This window comes from Meles meles, chromosome 6 (genome assembly GCF_922984935.1).
Source record: "Meles meles chromosome 6, mMelMel3.1 paternal haplotype, whole genome shotgun sequence".
NCBI classification, from domain to species: Eukaryota; Metazoa; Chordata; class Mammalia; order Carnivora; family Mustelidae; genus Meles; species Meles meles.
The window spans coordinates 44698093-44717378 of NC_060071.1; positions in this window are offsets into that span (position 1 = coordinate 44698093).

The window sequence follows — 19286 nt, forward strand, 5'->3', positions numbered from 1 at the left end:
ATCTTGGGTTGAGTCTTGAATGACCAGGAGAAGTAAGTCAGGGAGGAAAGAAAAGGAAGAGCTTTCTTGACAGGGGGAACAGTGCAGACACAAACCTGGGATGAGGAGGAGAGAAGAGTTTTGGAAACTCTCTTGGAAGTTCTATAAAGTTAGAACAAAGGATGCAGTGGGGAAGAATTAAGAGATAATAGTGAAGGGTACTGAACTTAGTCCACACCTCCACACCAGCGCTGGTGCTGGTCTAAAGTTAGACAGATCCTAAGAACAATGGTAGCCTCTAAGGGATATGAAGCCAAGGGACCGTCTGTCACACACATGGGCTTCCTTTTCAGGAATATCCCTTGGCAATCACATAGACAAGAAAGAGAAACTAATTGAGACACTATCTGCATAATCCTGGTGAGAAATGATGAAGTTTGAACTAACACAATGTCAATAACTACAAACACAGGAGAAAACGTCCAGTCTTGAACAATTTGATATTGCTTTAATAATTTTTTAAAAATGCCTGTGTAGACATGGAATCCCCAAAGTTCTTTTCCCTTCGAGGACTAGACTGTAGTTAAGTCTACATGGACCTCATAAGTATACTGTTATATTTTGAAATCAAACATAAATGAGCTCACTATTTCAAGTTCCATTATACTAGAACTCAACTGCGTCCGTTACACTAGAACTCAACTGCTTAGCTGTTTCCATTATTTAATAAAAGATTTAATTAACAGAAATATTAACAGCCCATGTCAATCTTATTAAAAAAGTCTTTATCATCCTCTTCCTCCTTTTCCACATCATCCTCTTTTACATGAAGCAACTTTTACCATGAGAATTTATTTATTTTTATTGTGTTATGTTAGTCACCGTACAGTATATCATTAGTTTCTGAAGCAGTGTTCCATGACACATTGTTTGCGTATAACACCCAGTGCACCATGTAATCCATGACCTCCTTAATACCCATCTCCAGGCTCACCATCCTCCCCCTTCTCTATTCCTTCTAAATATCCATCTCCATCCCTTCTAAAACTCTGTTTGTTTCCTGGAGTCCATAGTCTCTCAGGTTCATCTCCCCCTCCAACTTCTCTCCCTTTATTTTTCCCTTCTCCTAATGTCCTCCATGCTATTCCTTATGTTCCACAAATAAGTGAAACCATATGATAATTGACTTTTTCTGTTTGACTTATTTCACTTAGCATAATCTCCTCTAGTACCATCCAAGTAGACACAAAAGTTAGGTAAGAACATCCCTATCATGTCTCACCTTGGGCCATAGTTCTTAAAATAACGTCCAGAACTTACCAGAAGTCACAGGCTGGCTCACCTCTTACAACATCTGTGCAGATAAGTGACACCACGTGTGGCTCACACTAGATACTCAAAGGTTTAGTGGAAAGAAAATCAATGAGTGGCTGACACCTATAATTGGGCATGACAAATTTTCATCTAATATTTCACAATCCTACATATTATCCCATCATGTTCTCACAAAAGTCTATGCCATTTTACCTTTTTTCTTTGGCAAGGTGTCTTAAGGAATATCTTCTATAAAAACAATGATTTAGGTGATTCAGTTATGATGAACCACAGACCAAAAGAGTATGAGAAATACTGCTAAGGAACTTGGGAGGTTTCACAGGAACCACTCCTGATAAACTTTATAATCACAAGGAGTTGGACTGGGGATCATTTGAAATAGTCGATAACTCAAAAATATCCCATAGGTCATTAGGATTTTAGAAGAGATTGGAAGAGATTGACCCTGAAAGCTGAAGAGATTTACCTAAGGTCACACAGCCAATCAGTGGCAAAGCTGACACCAGGACACACATAATTCTTAATTCTTACACCTGTCTTCTACTCATTATTCCATGCTGCCTACTCACTTTGTGTGAAAATATAACTTGAAACTTGATGGTAAGGATAAGCCAGGGATATGCAAATAATGCTGAAATGGTAAATAAGCCTCAGAAATCCTAAAGTCAACTACTATTTTGCCATGTGCTAGTTGTGTGGTCACTTGATATTTTTTGTCTCAGGTTTCCTGCTTGTTAAAGGCAATAAATTCACCAGTCTACTTCTCACTAGGAGACTCAATAGTTTCTTGGCCACAGTTGCTTTCCCCCTACTTAGAAATCTATTCATAGTGTTCCTATCTCAAGTCTCAGTCTCCAGCTCAACTTACAATGTTTTCCTTCTTTCCTTTCATAACCAAATTCCTCAGAAGAATCTACGCTCAAACCTACCATGTGCTCTGGGACAGAAGTGGCCACACCAATTCTTAGCTGTGTGACCTGGGGCAAGTCACTTGACCTATCTGAGCCTTGATTTCCTCCTGTGTCAAATGGAGCTATTGATAGCTCCACCTCCAGATTTCTGGGAGGTTTAAATGAGACAACCAAGGTAAAGTCCGTAAGTATTCATTCAACAAAGATTTATTCAGTACCTCTTATGTACCAGGCAGCATTCTCAGCCCTGGTGATACAACAATGAACCAAATAAATGTGAGCTCTCATTTCCATGAGACCAGAGAAGTTTGTTTTTGAGAGTTTTCTTGAACCTTGTCATTCCCCTTTGGACACTTAAAATAAGGTAAACAGAGCATGCTTCTTTGCCTTACAACTTGTAGGAGCTGAGCACAATACTGTAGATGAAACTACTGAAAACTATAAAAATCAACACAAATGGAAAGGATTTTTATTATTACTCCTCAAGCATAAGCAAAGATTTAACAAACCAATCCCAATATTGCCTTTCCTCTTTGGGATACTGGAATCTATGATGAATTAGAATCTTCCTCAGGTATTAGGTTAAGAAACCAGAGTGCAACCCCAGTAAATTACCATACTTTCTCTTCAAGTCTTCAGGCTAGAGAATGTGCAAATTTGTTGAAAGTGAAGTCTCCCTCAGTGAGATTTCCTTAACCCTCCTTGATCTGTCTTCTCACACTGACCTCCTCCCACTCTGTTTCTATACAGGTCTCATCACTTCCCTGGGGCCATAAGCTCCTGGAGACAAGGTATGTGTCTGGTTCACACTGTCACCATCTCCCTCTCCCAGATACGTGCTTTGACACAGAATAGGCCTGCAAAAAGTTTTACTGGTGGCTAGTCACCAGGTGTAAGGGAGGGGCTGGGCCCTCCAGAGGGCAGTGTATTTTAGTGTCCATCCCTTCCACCATGCTCACTACGTTTTTCTTTTAAGCTCATCAGTGCGCTTTATAAGTAAATAGAAAATGCTAACCTTAGCATATTCGAAAGAATGTTTTAGCATGCAGCAATTAGGTTATCTCTTGGTTATTTATTTCTTCGGCTTGTTATTAGCTCTGCGTGGAATATTATTCTAATTATGTCAGCCCAATCAGCAGTATTGCATGTCCAGGCTCATTTCCATTAGTTTGAGCTTTGTCTTTCACACTGTGATACTAATTCAATGAGACATCAAACATTTAAATCGACCCGGGATGCCGAGGTCAGGCAGTTTTGCCCTTCCACTCTATTAGCACTCGGGTGTAATTGTGTTTGTCACTCCCCACATGACAAATAGTATCAGGGTGACTATTGGAACACAAATGAGCAATGCGCTAATATATTATTTTGTTCTATAATATCAATATGTGTTTATTCAGTGCTCATGTTAGCCAACTTGAAACAGTCACTTTAATACAGCCACATAAATAGCTATACTCCCAGCGAAGAGGTTGCTAGGAAAATTTGCTAGATTTTCAATGGAATTTGGTTGAAGAGGGAAATAAAAATGGTTGCTGGGAAAAGGAAGCACAAAGGTCTCAAAATTTAGAGACTCTTAACCAGCACCAGCAGGAACTTGCAAACCACCAGAGAAGACAGTAGAATGTAACATTGTTACCTCCTCAGTGTACTCTTCAAAACTCTTTCATTCTCTGATAGTTTAAAAAATCAAGACGCAGCCTGTTGTATTTGAACAAATATATATTTGATCTGTAGTTAGCTCAAGCTATTGATTTCTATGACACAGTATTCGGGAGTGTTGAAGAAAATGGCAAACAGTAAAAATGAAGGATTTTGGAAATTCGTTAGTTTGTTTTTGTTTCCATGACAGAGTAGATACCGGACAATGACTTTCATCTCTTAGACCTCCAACAAACCCTATCCATGCTATAATTTACACTTATCATTATGAGACTTAAATTTGAATGGTGATATAACACAGTGTTACCCATAGTTTTGTACTTTTATATTTCACATTATAGTATCTAAAAAATGACTAGGAAATTGGTTTGCCAAGAAGTCCAAGCCAATATGCTGCACTATCTGACCAGTAGGCACTGTTAGTTCTAAAAACAATTCTATTTCTGGGTCTCATTGCCTTTTCACAATCAACATAAGGCATATTTTTGTTATTCCCATGTTACAAAGTGAAAAACTTAGGCCTAGAATGGACCTGATGTCCAAGTTCAAGAACCCATAGCTTGTTAACAACAAAGCTAGAACCAAGTATGGGTTTTTAGGTTCTTGCATGTCATGACCTGTTCTAAAACTTTGAACTGCCAGCCCAAGTTTGGGTCACCCTTGCTCTGGTACTATCTTTTATCCAGGCTCTCCCTCAATCTTGGCTCCCAGCATAATCCGTATAACCTGTGCTTGGCACTCCACCCAGATTGACTTATCTATCTTCTCCAAATCATAAACTTCTTGAACTAATGCTTGCATGTGCAAAGATACGCATTGAAAGAAAGTAGGAGGATAAATCATCCCTAACCTCCACTGACAGTTTCAATGAATTACACCAATGTATGTTAATTGAAAAATCACTCTTTAAAATACAGATAAACCTAAAAAAACACAATTAGGTAATTTTTAATAGCTTTTTAAAAACTCACCATTGCTTTAGTTGACCTTTATATGTATTTTTGTTCAACTGATTTTGCCATTTTAAATATAGATGCATCTTTCAATTTACTCTGAGGACTAAGCTGAGAATCTCCCATTTTCTGTTTGGGCCTCAGTTTGCATGATAGAACTGCCTCTAATGTAGATTATCATCAAAATTTAGTGCTTCCACAGTTTAAGATACACAGTTCTAATAACTGATTCACTGTGGGGAGAAATGGAACTTTTAATTTTGAAATTACAATTGGACCAAGAAACTGAAAGCAAGCTAGCATATAAGAATTTGATGCTATTACCAGTCAATGACTTTTCAAGGAATGGGGAGGGGATTCATATATTTTAACACTTTTTTTTCACCACATTTCATATTTAGCCATAGTGAGATCTGCATAATGAAAGTAGGACATCAGACTTTTGTTCTCAAATATTCAATTTGAGCAGAAATGAAAGTGGAAATAAGAGACCAACTGTTGAGTTGGTGAAGGTGAAGAGAAGCCTTCTGAGATGCAGACACAAACCCTTTGAGTTCACAGCACTTTGGAAAGGTGACAGGAGCAGCAAATAAACCACTGAATTAGATTAGAGGCTGGCAACCTTTTAAAAGGAATGGACAGAAAAGCTGACCTCTTTCTTTCTGGCACGCTGTTCCTTTGCTGACCACATCTTTGCAAAGTAGAAAAGACTGAACTGGCATCTGCCAATCGGGAGGGAAGGGCTGCTGACCCTTGTTGCTATTGGTGGCCCAGCCACCATGTGCATGTTGAAAAAAATCTGACTTGAGTGCCACTCAGGCAGTGATGGGCCAGATTCAACCTCATCAACATTAAGAACTGTTATCAAGGAAGTAGATTTCATTAGGCCCCCTTCAACATAAGTCTGATGGCATGATAATGAGACAAAAGAAAGTGGGGAAAGGCTAACTGACCACATATGAGAGGATCAGTGATTATGTCCTATTCTTCCTCACCCTATCAAAAAGAAGTCAGACACGAGAAATACTGAACAAGTTCTCTTATGGGGGAAGGTTGTACATGGTACCACAGCAGACTGGAAATAAAGGGAAGGGAAACCATAGTCGACATAATATGCAGAAGGAGCCATTTATTTATGTGCTCTTTCCATTTATAAAAGATGTATTTCAGCCTCTGGCTGCATGTACATAATAATTAGTGCTAATGAATATAAATGATACTCACAACTCAACCTGTTTACAGAGTTTCTCCATGTCATTCAGGGAAGAACTGAGTTTGGAAATGAGATGTATGCTGTGTTCTTGGGCTTGAAGATGACCCAAAGGTTACAGAAGCTGAGGACAATGAAATCAGGTAGCAATTAACAAGGCAAGAAGACGATGAACCCACAGAATTCAGCACTTGCAGTTTCAGGCACTGTTACAAAGGAGGACACTCTTCTTCGCGGACATTTGTCCACAGAGTAGCATATTTATTTTTAATGTAACCTAGAAGCTGAGAGATGTTGAGAGTGGAAGTTCGGGGAACAACTTTAAAATCACAAGAGGTCTGACCAAAAGAACAGAGAATGTGAAAAAAGATTAAAAGAATTACACTTCCTTAGCTGACAGGGACATTGCCCCATGGAAAAAGGAATAAACTACAGGGCTATTTGGCATTTATATGCCAAGCCAAAAAAATGTCCCTAATCTCAAGTTTGCTTTTTAGTCAAGTCAGTTTCTTGATTACCTGTAACACAGCTGAGAATCCCAAAACAAGCTAAAAAGAACTGAAGCGGACATCCAAAAGTTCCTCTCCAAAGCTCACTTTATTTACAGGATAACCACTGTGCTCACCTTCTAATACTACTTATTCTTATATCCAAACAAAGAAGGTAATCTGATTTCCTACCTCAGAGCATGTTTGAAGCCAGAAACTCAGACATGCAAGAAGTTAATAACAACGACACCACAAACACAACGGCAATAGATATGATATGATAAGATATGATAGAGGCTGAAAAACCCCAGAAATCAGATATAAGATTTCTTGATAATGATATCCAGGAGCTTTCTAGTGCAACGGAAAGAAACTTCACATAACTCAATATATATATCTGTGAACTTTATAGTATAAAAATGGGCTAGATTATAAATGAAAAGATCACTGATATTTGATACGCTCTGTTTAATAGGAAATAAAAGGCACAAAAAAAAACTTAGAGAAGACTTCTGTCTGTAGTTATGTATGTACAACAAAGTTTGTGTGTTTAAAAATGCAAGCCTCAGCTATTTGGAAAATTCATTTACAAGACACCTTATTTTCCTGTAGACCCAGGATCTAATGCTTCATGTTCTGACATTCTTGAGAAAGCATTACTACCTCACCATTAGATGCCGGCTCCTGCCTTTGAAAATACTGCAATCCAGGATATTTCACAAGTGAAAGGACCCTGTGAGATCAACATTCTCAATTTGCAGAGAATAAGCCCAGAGACGGACAACCCAAGGTTCCAAAATAACTTGGGTACAGAGGTGAGTGGAACCAAGGACTCCTGGATCCAAGGCTCTAGCAGTTTCTATGAAATTAAGTTCAATGCAAAAGGACAGCGACATATTTCGCCCCTGCAAGCTGACTCCCTGCTTAGCTCATCCTTCTGAAGAAATCAGAAAGAGCCAAGTCAGGTGGCAGGAAAGACCTGGAGACCTGGGCAGTATGAATAATAAGAGGAAGCTGAACTCATTTCACTTGCTAGATCCTACAACAAACCTTCACACAATTGCTCCTACCCTTCTGTTTCTCTAAAACTATGTTTGAGATTTGTAGCATCCAGGAAGCCTACCCAGGTCCTCCTATGACTAGCCTTGAGATATTTGCCTGATGACTTAAACTTTCTATTTCCTCATCTGAAAAAAAAAAAAAAAATTGAGATACTAAGACCTACTTCCTAGGACTGTGAAACTCAATGAGATAATATATGAAGAACCTAGAACAACACCTGACCGAAAAAAAAAAAATAAATAAAAATAATATGTGCTCAGTTAGAGGTTGGCATTAGTACACTGCAATAGTAAATGTGTCTCTACAATTAAGTTGCTGGGTGCCTGTAGGTGGGTCACTTTAGCATAAATGATATTATATTAACTTTGTTACCTTGGTGTTATTTTGGTCTCACCCACCATGAGCTACCTGAAGACCAGGGCTCATCTGTGCATATGTCTTTGCATGTGGGTTGAGGTAATTCCCTCTTTTTCCTCTCTTCCCTCACTAGACTGGAGTTTCTTGTGGGTATGGTGGGCACAAACCAACTACCAGCAGGTGACTACGCCTGAGCTGATAAACAGTAACACTCTAATGGTTGTTAGAGTCATTTACAAGGCAATTTCACATACAGAAATTCATTTGATCTTGCAATTACCTTAGAAAGCGACCGGGACACTTACTGTTATCCTCATCTTAGAGAAGAGGTGAAAACACAGGCTTGGACAAGGAAAATAACTTGCCTCTCACCTTGAGTGGTGCTAATACAGTTTTGGAACTAGAAGCACTCTTGTCTGGCTCAGTTTTCAATAGAGGATATTAATCTTTCCCCTAGGTGACCTTTAAAAATATGACTGTGTTACCAGTGGGAGATTCTGGGTTGTGTGAATGAGGTCTCAGTTCTTAGATTTCCCACGAAAGATTTACATGAGGATCTATGCTCGAATAAAGATAGCCAGAAGGAAAATAGCAAGCACAAAGCAGTTTATTAAGGACAGTAGATCTAGATGGGAGAACAGGCAGGCCCAGAGGCAGTAACTGCCCTGGTGCTGGGGGTGTCTTTTCTTTTTATGTTCACCTGAGTTATGAGTCATCACTAGGGTGGTCTCCAACTGAGTTTGTTTCCAATCATCTAAGGGACTCTTCCTACTACTGCTCAGGAGGGGTAGTTTGTGGCCCTACAAGGTTCCTGATGGAACTGTCATAGCTGTCTTCCCACAGTGGGTGTGGGGATGTCAAAACCATAAAGTAAATATATTATAATGAAGTTATAGGTTACTGTAGGACACAGACTGTAAAGAACAGTACCTGCTCTGCACCTGCTATTCTCGATCTGATAGCCCTAGGAAGTAGAAAGCCACGAAACCACTGTTTACCACCACTCTTGCCTCCAGCTCGTATCTAGCTAACCGCCTACTCTTTTTTTTTTTTTAAAGATTTTATTTTATTTTTTTTCCATTTTATTTATTTTTTCAGCGTAACAGTATTCATTCTTTTTGCACAACACCCAGTGCTCCATGCAAAACGTGCCCTCCCCATTACCCACCACCTGTTCCCCCAACCTCCCACCCCTGACCCTTCAAAACCCTCAGGTTGCCCCAACCTCCCACCCCTGACCCTTCAAAACCCTCAGGTTGTTTTTCAGAGTCCATAGTCTCTTATGCTAACCGCCTACTCTTATCAACGGTTGCCATGCAGTGTCCACTCAATGAAGTTTCTAAACATATTTCTCTATGATTTTAGCATTTGCAACTACTGTCTCCTCATAGCAATTTTTTACCCCATTGACAGAAAGCATCTCCTTCACAGAGGTAAGCAAACTCTGGTCATATCTGGCCCACAGGGGCACCTGGGTGGCTCAGTCAGTTAAACATCTGCCCTCTGCTCAGGTCATGATCTAGCCCAGAGTCAGAATCCCTGCTCAGCGGGGAGTCTGCTTCTCCCTCTCCTCTACCCCACCACCCCCACTCATGCTTTCTCTCTCACTCTCTCAAATAAATAAAATCATATCTGGCCCACAGCTTCTTTTGATATGGTCTGCAAGCTAAGAATTTTAAAGGGCTATGAAAACCAAAACAAACAAACAAGAAAATGTACCAGAGAGGTATATGGCCCACAAAGCTAAAAATAATTATCTGACCCATTAAAGAAAACATTTGCTGGTCCATGAATCAGATTGCGGTTTTTCTCCTGCTTTGGCAGCCTAAAAATGTAAGAGCCCAATCTGTGGCCCTTTCCCAGCAAATGAATAGAATTTCAGGCAATGCATTTTAGGAATCTCATTCTGAGCTCCATTTTGCTCTCAAAGGAAATATTTGATGTAACTTTTTTGATGCTTAAGAAATCACCACTGATGTCTCTAAAACACAAACCACTACACTCCGTTCCTTTTCTACCAAATAATACTTGTAGCAGACATCATGAGCTTGTCCCTTACCCCAGTGCATCCTTAAGCCTTTCCCCTTTCACATGATTCAGGCTTAGGGGTGCTTCAAAATGTCCTACCTACTATTTTCTTTTACTAACTTTTTAACTTATATTAAGTGTTTCATCTTGTACCATAATAATCATTCTTGAAAGTTACTGAATCCTTCTGAGAACAAAAATGTAAGGGCTCTACATTAAATAGCTTCCTTAAAACTGCCCAAGTAGCACAGAGCAGGCTTGAACCCAGCTCACCTCATCCATATTCAGGCCTTCTTACTACTATCTCTAAAAGGTAAGAAGGTTTTAAATGGAAAAAATTAAAGATGGAACCCTGTTACTTAGTGACCCTCCCCAGTGGTTGCCCATTCTCCTAGTAGGCCTATCGTGAGGGAGTCATCCAGGCTTTGTCTTATACCGCTGTAGAAGGCGCACACACCACTCAAGAATTCTTGAGTTTTGGACTGTTTTGGATCTAGCTACTCACCATTCCAAAGGAAGAGAAATGGGACCAAAAAACCCTACTTCTAATTATGTGGAAAGAAGTGCTGGGATTTGGGATGGCTGGGATTTGGGCTCTGCCCTCACCACTCACCAACATAATCTTGGACCAGTCACACACCATCTCTGACTCTGTTTTCTTATCTGTAGAAGGGGCTTATACCTCACTTCACATTCTCCTGGAGCTGCCATGAACTGCAGAAGCAAATATGGTTAATAAATAAAGCATTTGGTAACTTTTGGAAGCCCTATACCACTGTAAGAGATTGCTGTCACAGCCAGAGGTGCTTGGAATTAGAGTAATCGTTCTCCCACCACTCCTGCCATCAGCTCAGCTACTCTTAAAAATTTGGACAAGTGGGTTTTTCCAGAAAAAGAGAGGAAGTTCTGTATTTTTCTTCACTTCGTCCCTGAACTACATGGACCTGCAGGGGCTGGAGGGACCCCTTATTTACAGAAAGTCAGAAGACAACACATACATACCAGAAAGCTTTAAATGACACCCTACCCCTCTATGGAGAATCTTTGATTTTAAAGAAGCAAAGCAAAAAAAGCCCTTACCCATGCTGCCAATTAGATGAGACAGAGAAGTCTGGAATACAAAGTGATACCGACCCCACTGTGGCTCCAGGGAATGGCCAGGATAATCTTACACATTATCTACTTCAAATTTCCATGATTATGTCTTGCATATATTATATACTCCCACACAGAATAAACATATTATTTGTGTGTTTTATTTTCCCTCCCCAAGCTCAGTAATTAAGCCCCTGTGTATTGCATATATTCACTTGAGAACATGCCTTTCATTTGACAGATCAAAAGATTAAGCATATATTTTCCTCTTCTCTCAGACCAGCCATTGCCTCTAAGGAGTTTTGACTTCCTTCCTTGAAATTTCTCTTTTGTTGAGTAGTTTTCACCTTGGTACTGAAGAACACCTTTCACCCTCAGTCCTGGTCACAGCACAGGCTGATCCAGAAGAGATAGATGAAACCACTAGGACCACCATCATTTGCAAGCAGAAGAGGCTGTGTAGCATCATTTCAGGACTGCTGCTGAAACTAAAGAGAAAAGTTCTAGCTAGTAGCAAGGGCTGCTCTAAGGCCTCTTTTTGGCTCCATGCACTCTTGCTTTCCTGGAAGTCCTACCTCTCTCACATTATATCAAATACCCAGCTTTCCACATTTAAGATTTGCATAAATTATATGAATTGAAATGAACTGCAGTTGATGGTTAAAATGTTTCATTTTGTAAAATCTTAATTAAACATTTATTAATATCAATTTTATAGTTCTAGATTTTTCATTCAGTAATTTCTTCCAGAATTCCAACATTTTATTAAGCTTTTGCAAATTCCAAAGCCTCAGGCTCTGATTTATGGATGCAGTGGTTATTAAATTGTCCCATTGCCAACTGTCACTGTTTGGGCTCTAAGAGAATGTTTTAAAAGAGGTATGGAGGATATGAAGACAGCCTAGAGTACATGTAATATAAGGGCACAGGACTGAAAGTCAACTATGACAGTAAATGCCTTACTTTCTATTTACCCAGGACCAAGTTTTCTACCAAACATTGGGAAAAACTGTATTTGAAATTGCTGTATCTTTTACTATTGAAGTTATCTTACAAATTTTCCCAAATTTGGCAACACGACGTAAGTAAATACCAAGGAGCACTGTGCTAGGGGCTATGACTTCCAGCTAAAGTTCCAGGCCTAGATATACTGATTAACTACTTTGTAGCACTGTAGAAATGCCTTGTATCTTAGGCAATACAGATTTCCTGACCCTCAATCATCTATAATGCAGGCATAATTCCACCCAATTGTTCATAGGGTTGCTGTCAGCATGAAATATTATTAAGTGGGTGAAAGTTCTTTGAAAATGTTAGAGTGCTATAAAATGCAAAAGAATTTGTTGAGGGGGATCATAATGAGCTAGTCATGCTACAATTCATAGGATATATGATTTTTACAAGAAGGTATGTGTATGCTCAAGCAGACTCATTGATTTTTTTTTTAAAGATTTTTATTTATTTAGAGAGAGCGAGAGTACAAGCAGAGGGCTGAGGCAGAGGCAGAGGGAGAAGCAGGCTGCTCACTGAGCAGGAAGCCCAATGCAAGGCTCAATCCCAGGACCCTAGGATCATGACCTGAGCCGAAGACAGATGCTTAAGCAACTAACCACCCAGGTATCCCCTCATTGCTCTTTGTAGAAACAATTCCTCTGTTGTTTTTTTAAATTTATTTATCTCTAAATTCAAGTTTGATGAACATACAGTGTTATATTAGTATCAGGTGTACAATAATTCAACAATTCCATACATTCCTCAGTGCTCATCGAGGTAAGTGTACTCTTAATCCCCTTTATATATTTCACCCATCCCCCAACTTCCTCTCTGGCAACCACCAGTTTATTCTCTGTATTTAAGAGGGTTTTTTCTTCTTTGTTAGTTTGTTTTGTTTCTTAAATTCCACATATGAGTTAAATCATATGGTATCTGTCTATCTCTGACTGACTTACTTCACTTAGCATTATACCATTTAGGTCCATCCATGCTGTTGTAAATGGAAAAATTTCATTCCTTTTATAGCTGAGTAATATTTTATTCCATACATGTCTTCTTCATCCATTCATCTACTGATGGACACTTGGGTTGCTTCCGTATTCTGGCTATTGTAAATAATGCTGCAATAGGCATAAGGGTGCATATATCTTTTCAAACCAGTGTTTTCATTTTCATTGAATAAGTATCCAGTAATGGAATTCACTGGATCATATGGTAATTCTATTTTTAATTTTTTGAAGAACCTCCATACTATTTTCCATAGTGGCTGCACCAATTTGCATTCCCACAAAGAATGCACAAGTGTTCCCTTTTCTCCACATCCTCACAAAGACTTGATATTTCTTGTTTTATTTTAGCCATTCCAACAGTGAAGTGATAGCTATGATGTGAATTTGTACTCTCTTATGATTAGTGATGTTGAGCATCTTTTCATGTCTGTTGGCCATCTGTATGTCATCTCTGGCAAAATGTCTTCTGTCCATTTTCTAATTGGATTATTTGTGGGTTTTCTGGTGTTTAGTTGCATAAGTTCTTTATATATTTTGAATAGTAACCCTTTATCTGATAGATCATTTGCAAATATCTTCTCCCATTCAGTAGGTTGCCTTTGGTTGATGATCCAAAAGCTTATTTGGATGTAGTCCTAATAATTTAAGTTTGCTTTTGTTTCCCTTGCCAGAGGAGACATATCTAGAAAAATGTTTTTACAGCTAATGTCAAAGAAATTATTGCTTATGTTTTCTACTAGGAACTTTATAATTTCAGGTCTCACATTCAGGTCTTTAATCCATTTTGAAGTTTTTTTGTGTGTGTGGTATAAGAAAGTGGTCCAATTTCCTTCTTTTGCATGTAGCTATCCAGTTTTCCCCAAACCATTTGTTGAAGATACTGTCTTCTTCCCATTGTATATTCTTGCCTCCTTTGTCACAGATTAATTTACCATAAAAGCATGGGTTTATTTCTGGACTCTCTGTTCTGTTTCACAATATATGTGCCAATTTTTGTGCCAGTACCATACAGTTTTGATTACTACTGCTTTGGTAGTGTATCTTGAAATATGGTATTATGATACCTTCAGCTTTGTTCTTTTTTAAGATTGCTTTGAGTATTCAGGGTCTTTTGTGGTTCCATACAGATATTAGGATTATTCTGGTTTTATGAAAATTCTACTGGCATTTTGATACAGATTGTATTGAATCTACAGATTGCTTTGGATGATGGACAGTTTAACATTACTGGTTCTTCTAATCCCTGAGAATGGGATATCCTTCCATTTGTTTGTTTAATCTTCAATTTCTTTCATACAGAGTTCTGTATATAAATTTATATTTATTATTTATTTATTTGAGAGAGAGAGTAAGTGCATGCAGGGGAAAGGGGCAGACGGAGAGAGAATCTCAAGCAGATCCCCCCTCTGACCATGGAGCCCAATGCAGGGCTCCATCTCACGACCCTGAGTGAGTTCATGATCTGAGCTGAAATCAAGAGTCAGACAATTAACCTACTGAGCTACCCAGGTGCCCCTGTTAGGAGTTTTTTGATTACTGATTCAATTTCATTGCTGATAATCAGTCTTTTCAAATCTTCTATTTCTTCCTGTTTCAGTTTTGGAAGAGTATATATTTCTAGGAATTTATACATTTCTTCTAGGCTGCCCAATTTGTTGGTATAACATTTTTCATAATATTCTATTTTTTTTTTACTTATATATATTCTCCTCATTTCTGATTTTTTTTTAAATCTGAGTTCTCTCTCTTCTCTTTAAAATTACCTGGATAAAGATTTATTGATTTTATTAATCTTTTTAAAAAACCAGCTCCTGGTTTCATTGATCTGTTCCATTATTTTTTTAGTCTCTATTTATTTCTGCTCTAATCTTTATTATTTCCTTCCTTTTAGTAACTTGGGGCTTTGCTGTTCTTTTTCTAGCCCTTTTAGGTGTGAGGTTAGATTGAGATTTTTCTTGCTGCTTGAGGTAGGCCTGTATTGCTATAGTGTTCCCTCTTGGAACAGGTTTAGTTCCATCACAAAGATGGTGGATCATTAGGTTTTCATTTTCATTTGTCTTCATGTATTTTTTTAACTTCCTCTTTGATTTACTAATTGACCCATTTGTGGCTTATTTATTTTATTAAATATTGCATTTAGTGTGTACTATATACTTCTCATAATTAGAGTATGTGAGCAAATTTTTACTTTTGCCATTTTATGTGATTCTTCCTGGTTTTAAAGAAAAATATATGACTTGTCCACAAATGAATTTTTTATTTTTTATTCTCACATTTTTATTTAAATCTAGTTAAGATATTGTTTAATACTAGTTTCAGAGTAGAATTTAGTGATTCATCTCTTACATATAATATCCAGTGCTCATTGTAACAAGTGCCCTTCCTAATACCCACCACCCATTTAGCCCATCCCTCACCCATGGCCCTCCATCAACCCTCAATTTGCTCTCTGTCATTAAGAGTCTCTTATAGTTTGCTTCCTTCCCTTTTTTCCTTTCTTTCCCCCTTTCCCATATGTTCATCTGTTTTCTTTCTTAAATTCCACATATGAGTGAGATCATATGGTATGTCTTTCTCTGACACTCTAGCTCCATCCCCGTCATTGCAAATGGCAAGATTTCATTCATTCTGGTGGCTGAATAATATTCCATTGTATATATACACCACCTGTTCTTTATCCATTCATCTTTCAATGGATATTTCAGCCTTTTCCACAGTTTGGCTATTGTTGAGAATGCTGCTAAAAACAAGAGGGTGCAAGAGGGTGCATGTACCCCTTTGAATCTGTATTTTTAGATCCTTTGGGTAAATAGTAGTACTGCAATTGTTGGGTTGTAAGATAGTTCTATTTTTAACTTTTTGAAGAATCTCCAAACTGTTTTCCACAGTGACTGCAGCAGTCTGCGTTCCCACCAACAGTGTAAGAGGGCTCCCTTTTCTCCACATCCTTGACAACATCTGTTGTTTCCTGTGTTAATTTTAGCCATTCTGACTGGTATCAGGCAATATCTCATCATTGCTTTGATTTGTATTTCCCTAATGAGTAAAGCTGAGCATCTTTCATGTGTCTGTTAGCCATTTGGATGTCTTCTTTGGAAAAATGTTTGTTCATGTCTTCTGCCCATTTCTGAACTGGATTATTTGGTTTTGGGTGCTAAGTTTGATAAGTTCTTTTTAGATTTTGGATACTAACCCTTCAACAGACATGTTATTTGCAAATATCTTCTTCTATTCTCTAGGCTGCCTTTTAGCTTTGTTGTTTCCTTCACTGTGCAGAAGCTTTCGTCTTGACCAAGTCCCAAAGTTCATTTTTGCTTTAGTTTCCCTTGTCTTTGGCAACATGTCTAATACTTTTTGTACTTGCTGAGGGCTGATTTGTGACCCAATATGTGATCTCTTCTGGAAGATGTTCCATGTGCCCTCGAAAAGAATGTGTATTCTGCTGCTTTAGAATGAAATGTCCTGAAAGTTCTGAAATATTCTGTTACGTCCATCTGGTCCAGTGTGGTATTCAAAGCCATTGTCTTGTTAATTTTCTGCTTAGATGATCTGTCCATTGTTCTAAGTGGGGTGTTAAAGTCCTCTATTATTCTTCTGTTATCAATGAGTTTCTTTATGTTTGTTATTAATTGATTTATATATTTTGATGCTCCCAAGTTGGGGGCATAAATATTTACAATTATCTTCTTGATGGATAAACCCCTTAATTATGATATAGAGCTCTTTTTCATCTTGTTACAGATTTTGGGTTAAAAGCAAGTTTGTGTGATATAAGGAAGGCTACTCTTGCTTTCTTTTGATATCTTAGCATGATAGATGGTTCTCTATGCTCCCACTTTCAATCTACAGGTGTCCTTAGGTCTCTTATCAGTAGCATATAGATGAGTCATTTTTTTTTTTTTTTTAGCCATTCTGATAGCCTACATCTTTTGGCTGGAGCATTTAGTCCATTTACTTTCAGAGTGATTATTGATAGATATGAATTTAGCACCACTGTGTTACCTATAAAGTTAATGTTTCTGGTGATGTTCACTGTTCCTTTCTAGTCTTTGTTGCTTTTGGTCTTTTTTTTCCCCCACCCAGAGTTCCCTTTTAATATTTCTTGCAGGGCTGGTTTACTGGTTATGAACTCCTTTAGTTTTTCTTTGTCTGGGAAACCTTTATCTCTCCTTCTATTCTGAATGATGGTCTTGCTGGATAAAGTATTATTGGCTGCATATGTTTCCCATTCAGCACGGTTAATACATCATGCCAATCTCTTTCAGCTTACCAAGTTTCTATAGATAGACCTACTGAGAAGCTGATTTTTCTTCCATTGTAGGTTAAGGACTTTTTTTTTCCCTTGCTGCTTTCAGAATTCTTTCTTTGCCTGTGTGTTTTGTGAATTTGACTATATGTCTTGGTGATGGCTGGTTTTTTGTTGAATTTAATGGGACTTCTCTGTGCTTCAATTCTGATGTCTGTTTCCTTCCCCAGATTAGGGAAGTTTTCAGCTATAATTTCTCAAACCTTCTATCCCTTTTTCTCTCTCTTCTCGGACTCCTTTGATACAAATTTAATATACTTCAAGGAGTATATTCCTATATACTCCTTGAGTTCCCTAAGTCTACAACTGTGATCCAATACCTTTCCCTCTTCTTTTTAGCATCATTATTTTCCATAATTTTGTCTTCTACATCACTGATTCCTTTTTCTGCTTCATCCATCCTCAGTGTCATTGCATCCACTTTTGCATCTCAATTACAGCATTTTTAAATTTTGACCTGACTAGTTTTTAGTTCTTTTATCACTGCAGTAAAGGATTCTCTAGTCTTCTATGGTTGTTGTTTTAAGACTTGTTTTAAATTCTGGTCCAGACATTTTACTTACATGTATTTTGATTAAACCTCTGGCTATTACTTCTTCCTGTTCTCTCTTTTGCAGCGAATTCCTCCATTTTGGCATTTTGTCTAGGTCACTGTTTTTTGTGTGATTGTTGGTAAAGCTGGTTCTATTCCTGCTTCTGAGAGAAATGGCCATATTAAGAAGAGGTCCTATATTGTATTGGGTCTGGTACTTCAGGAGGTGTTACAGAGTATGCACTCTGCTGTTGTGTTTTGGCTTCTCCTTCCCTCATGTCAATCCTCTGCATGGTTTCTTCTTGCCTTGAGTTGGGGGTGGTATTTGGACCTTGACCACTGAGTGGCAAGTTTTAAGTAGGTATGTTTTGGCCTGGTTGTTAAAAGAAGCTAGATCCTGTTTCCCCTGGAGCTCAATCTTTGCAGCACTCTATGATCAGCAGATGTTGTGTGTGCAAGGGGTTTGTGCTGGTCTTCTGGGGGAGGAGCCTGCTCCACTAATTCTCAGGTGAACTTGCCCTAGTGGAGCTGTTCCTGCAGGGCACAGGGGGTGGAGCTTGGTGTAAGCAGCTCCAGCCTCCATTGGAAGATGCTGCATTGCTCACTGAAGTCTAACCTTGCTGATGGGTAGGGAGGAAATGGCGGCATTCCACTCTCTTATTCCCAGAACAAGAAATTTGCACCTGCTGCTCTTCTCTTCAAGAAGCTCTCACAGAAGAACAATCTCCCCTCTTGTGTCCCCAGCTTCTGTCAGATCCCTACTTTACCTGTCCGTGTCCAAGCTATCTTTCTTCCAGGCAGCACAGCACTCCTGTGTTTTATCTCAGGCACACAGCTGGGTTTCAAAACTCCAAATTTTAGAGATCCACATGGTGCAGACTTGTGCTGATCCTCTGGGGGAGGGTCTCCCCATGCTGTGATCAGTGCCAGTCTGTCCCAGGAAAGCAGCTGTATGAACTCATAGTGGTTCAGAGTTTATGGTGAAGCAACAAAAAGCTGGAACCATGGTTTGTTGCCCTCAGGAAAAGTCTCTGTTCCTATGCTAGTGAAGGAGGCAGCTCAATGGGGTCCCTGGGTCTTTTATCCATGGAGAGGCCATGCCGCCTGTCCCAAATGCACTCCAAGAAGGGAAAATGTTTCTTTCAGTGTGACCCAGGGGATCCTCAGACCACAATGCCCACTCCCAGGCCTCTGCCCCATTTCTTACAGGAGCACTGCTACACCATCAGGCATGACCCTGGAGATTAGAGTGGACTTCTAGATCTTCAGACTTTGAGCTCCACTGCTTATAAATATATGTGGTGTTCATATATGAATACCTGAATAGCTTGAATACCACACATATTTACCACAAAACCCAATCAA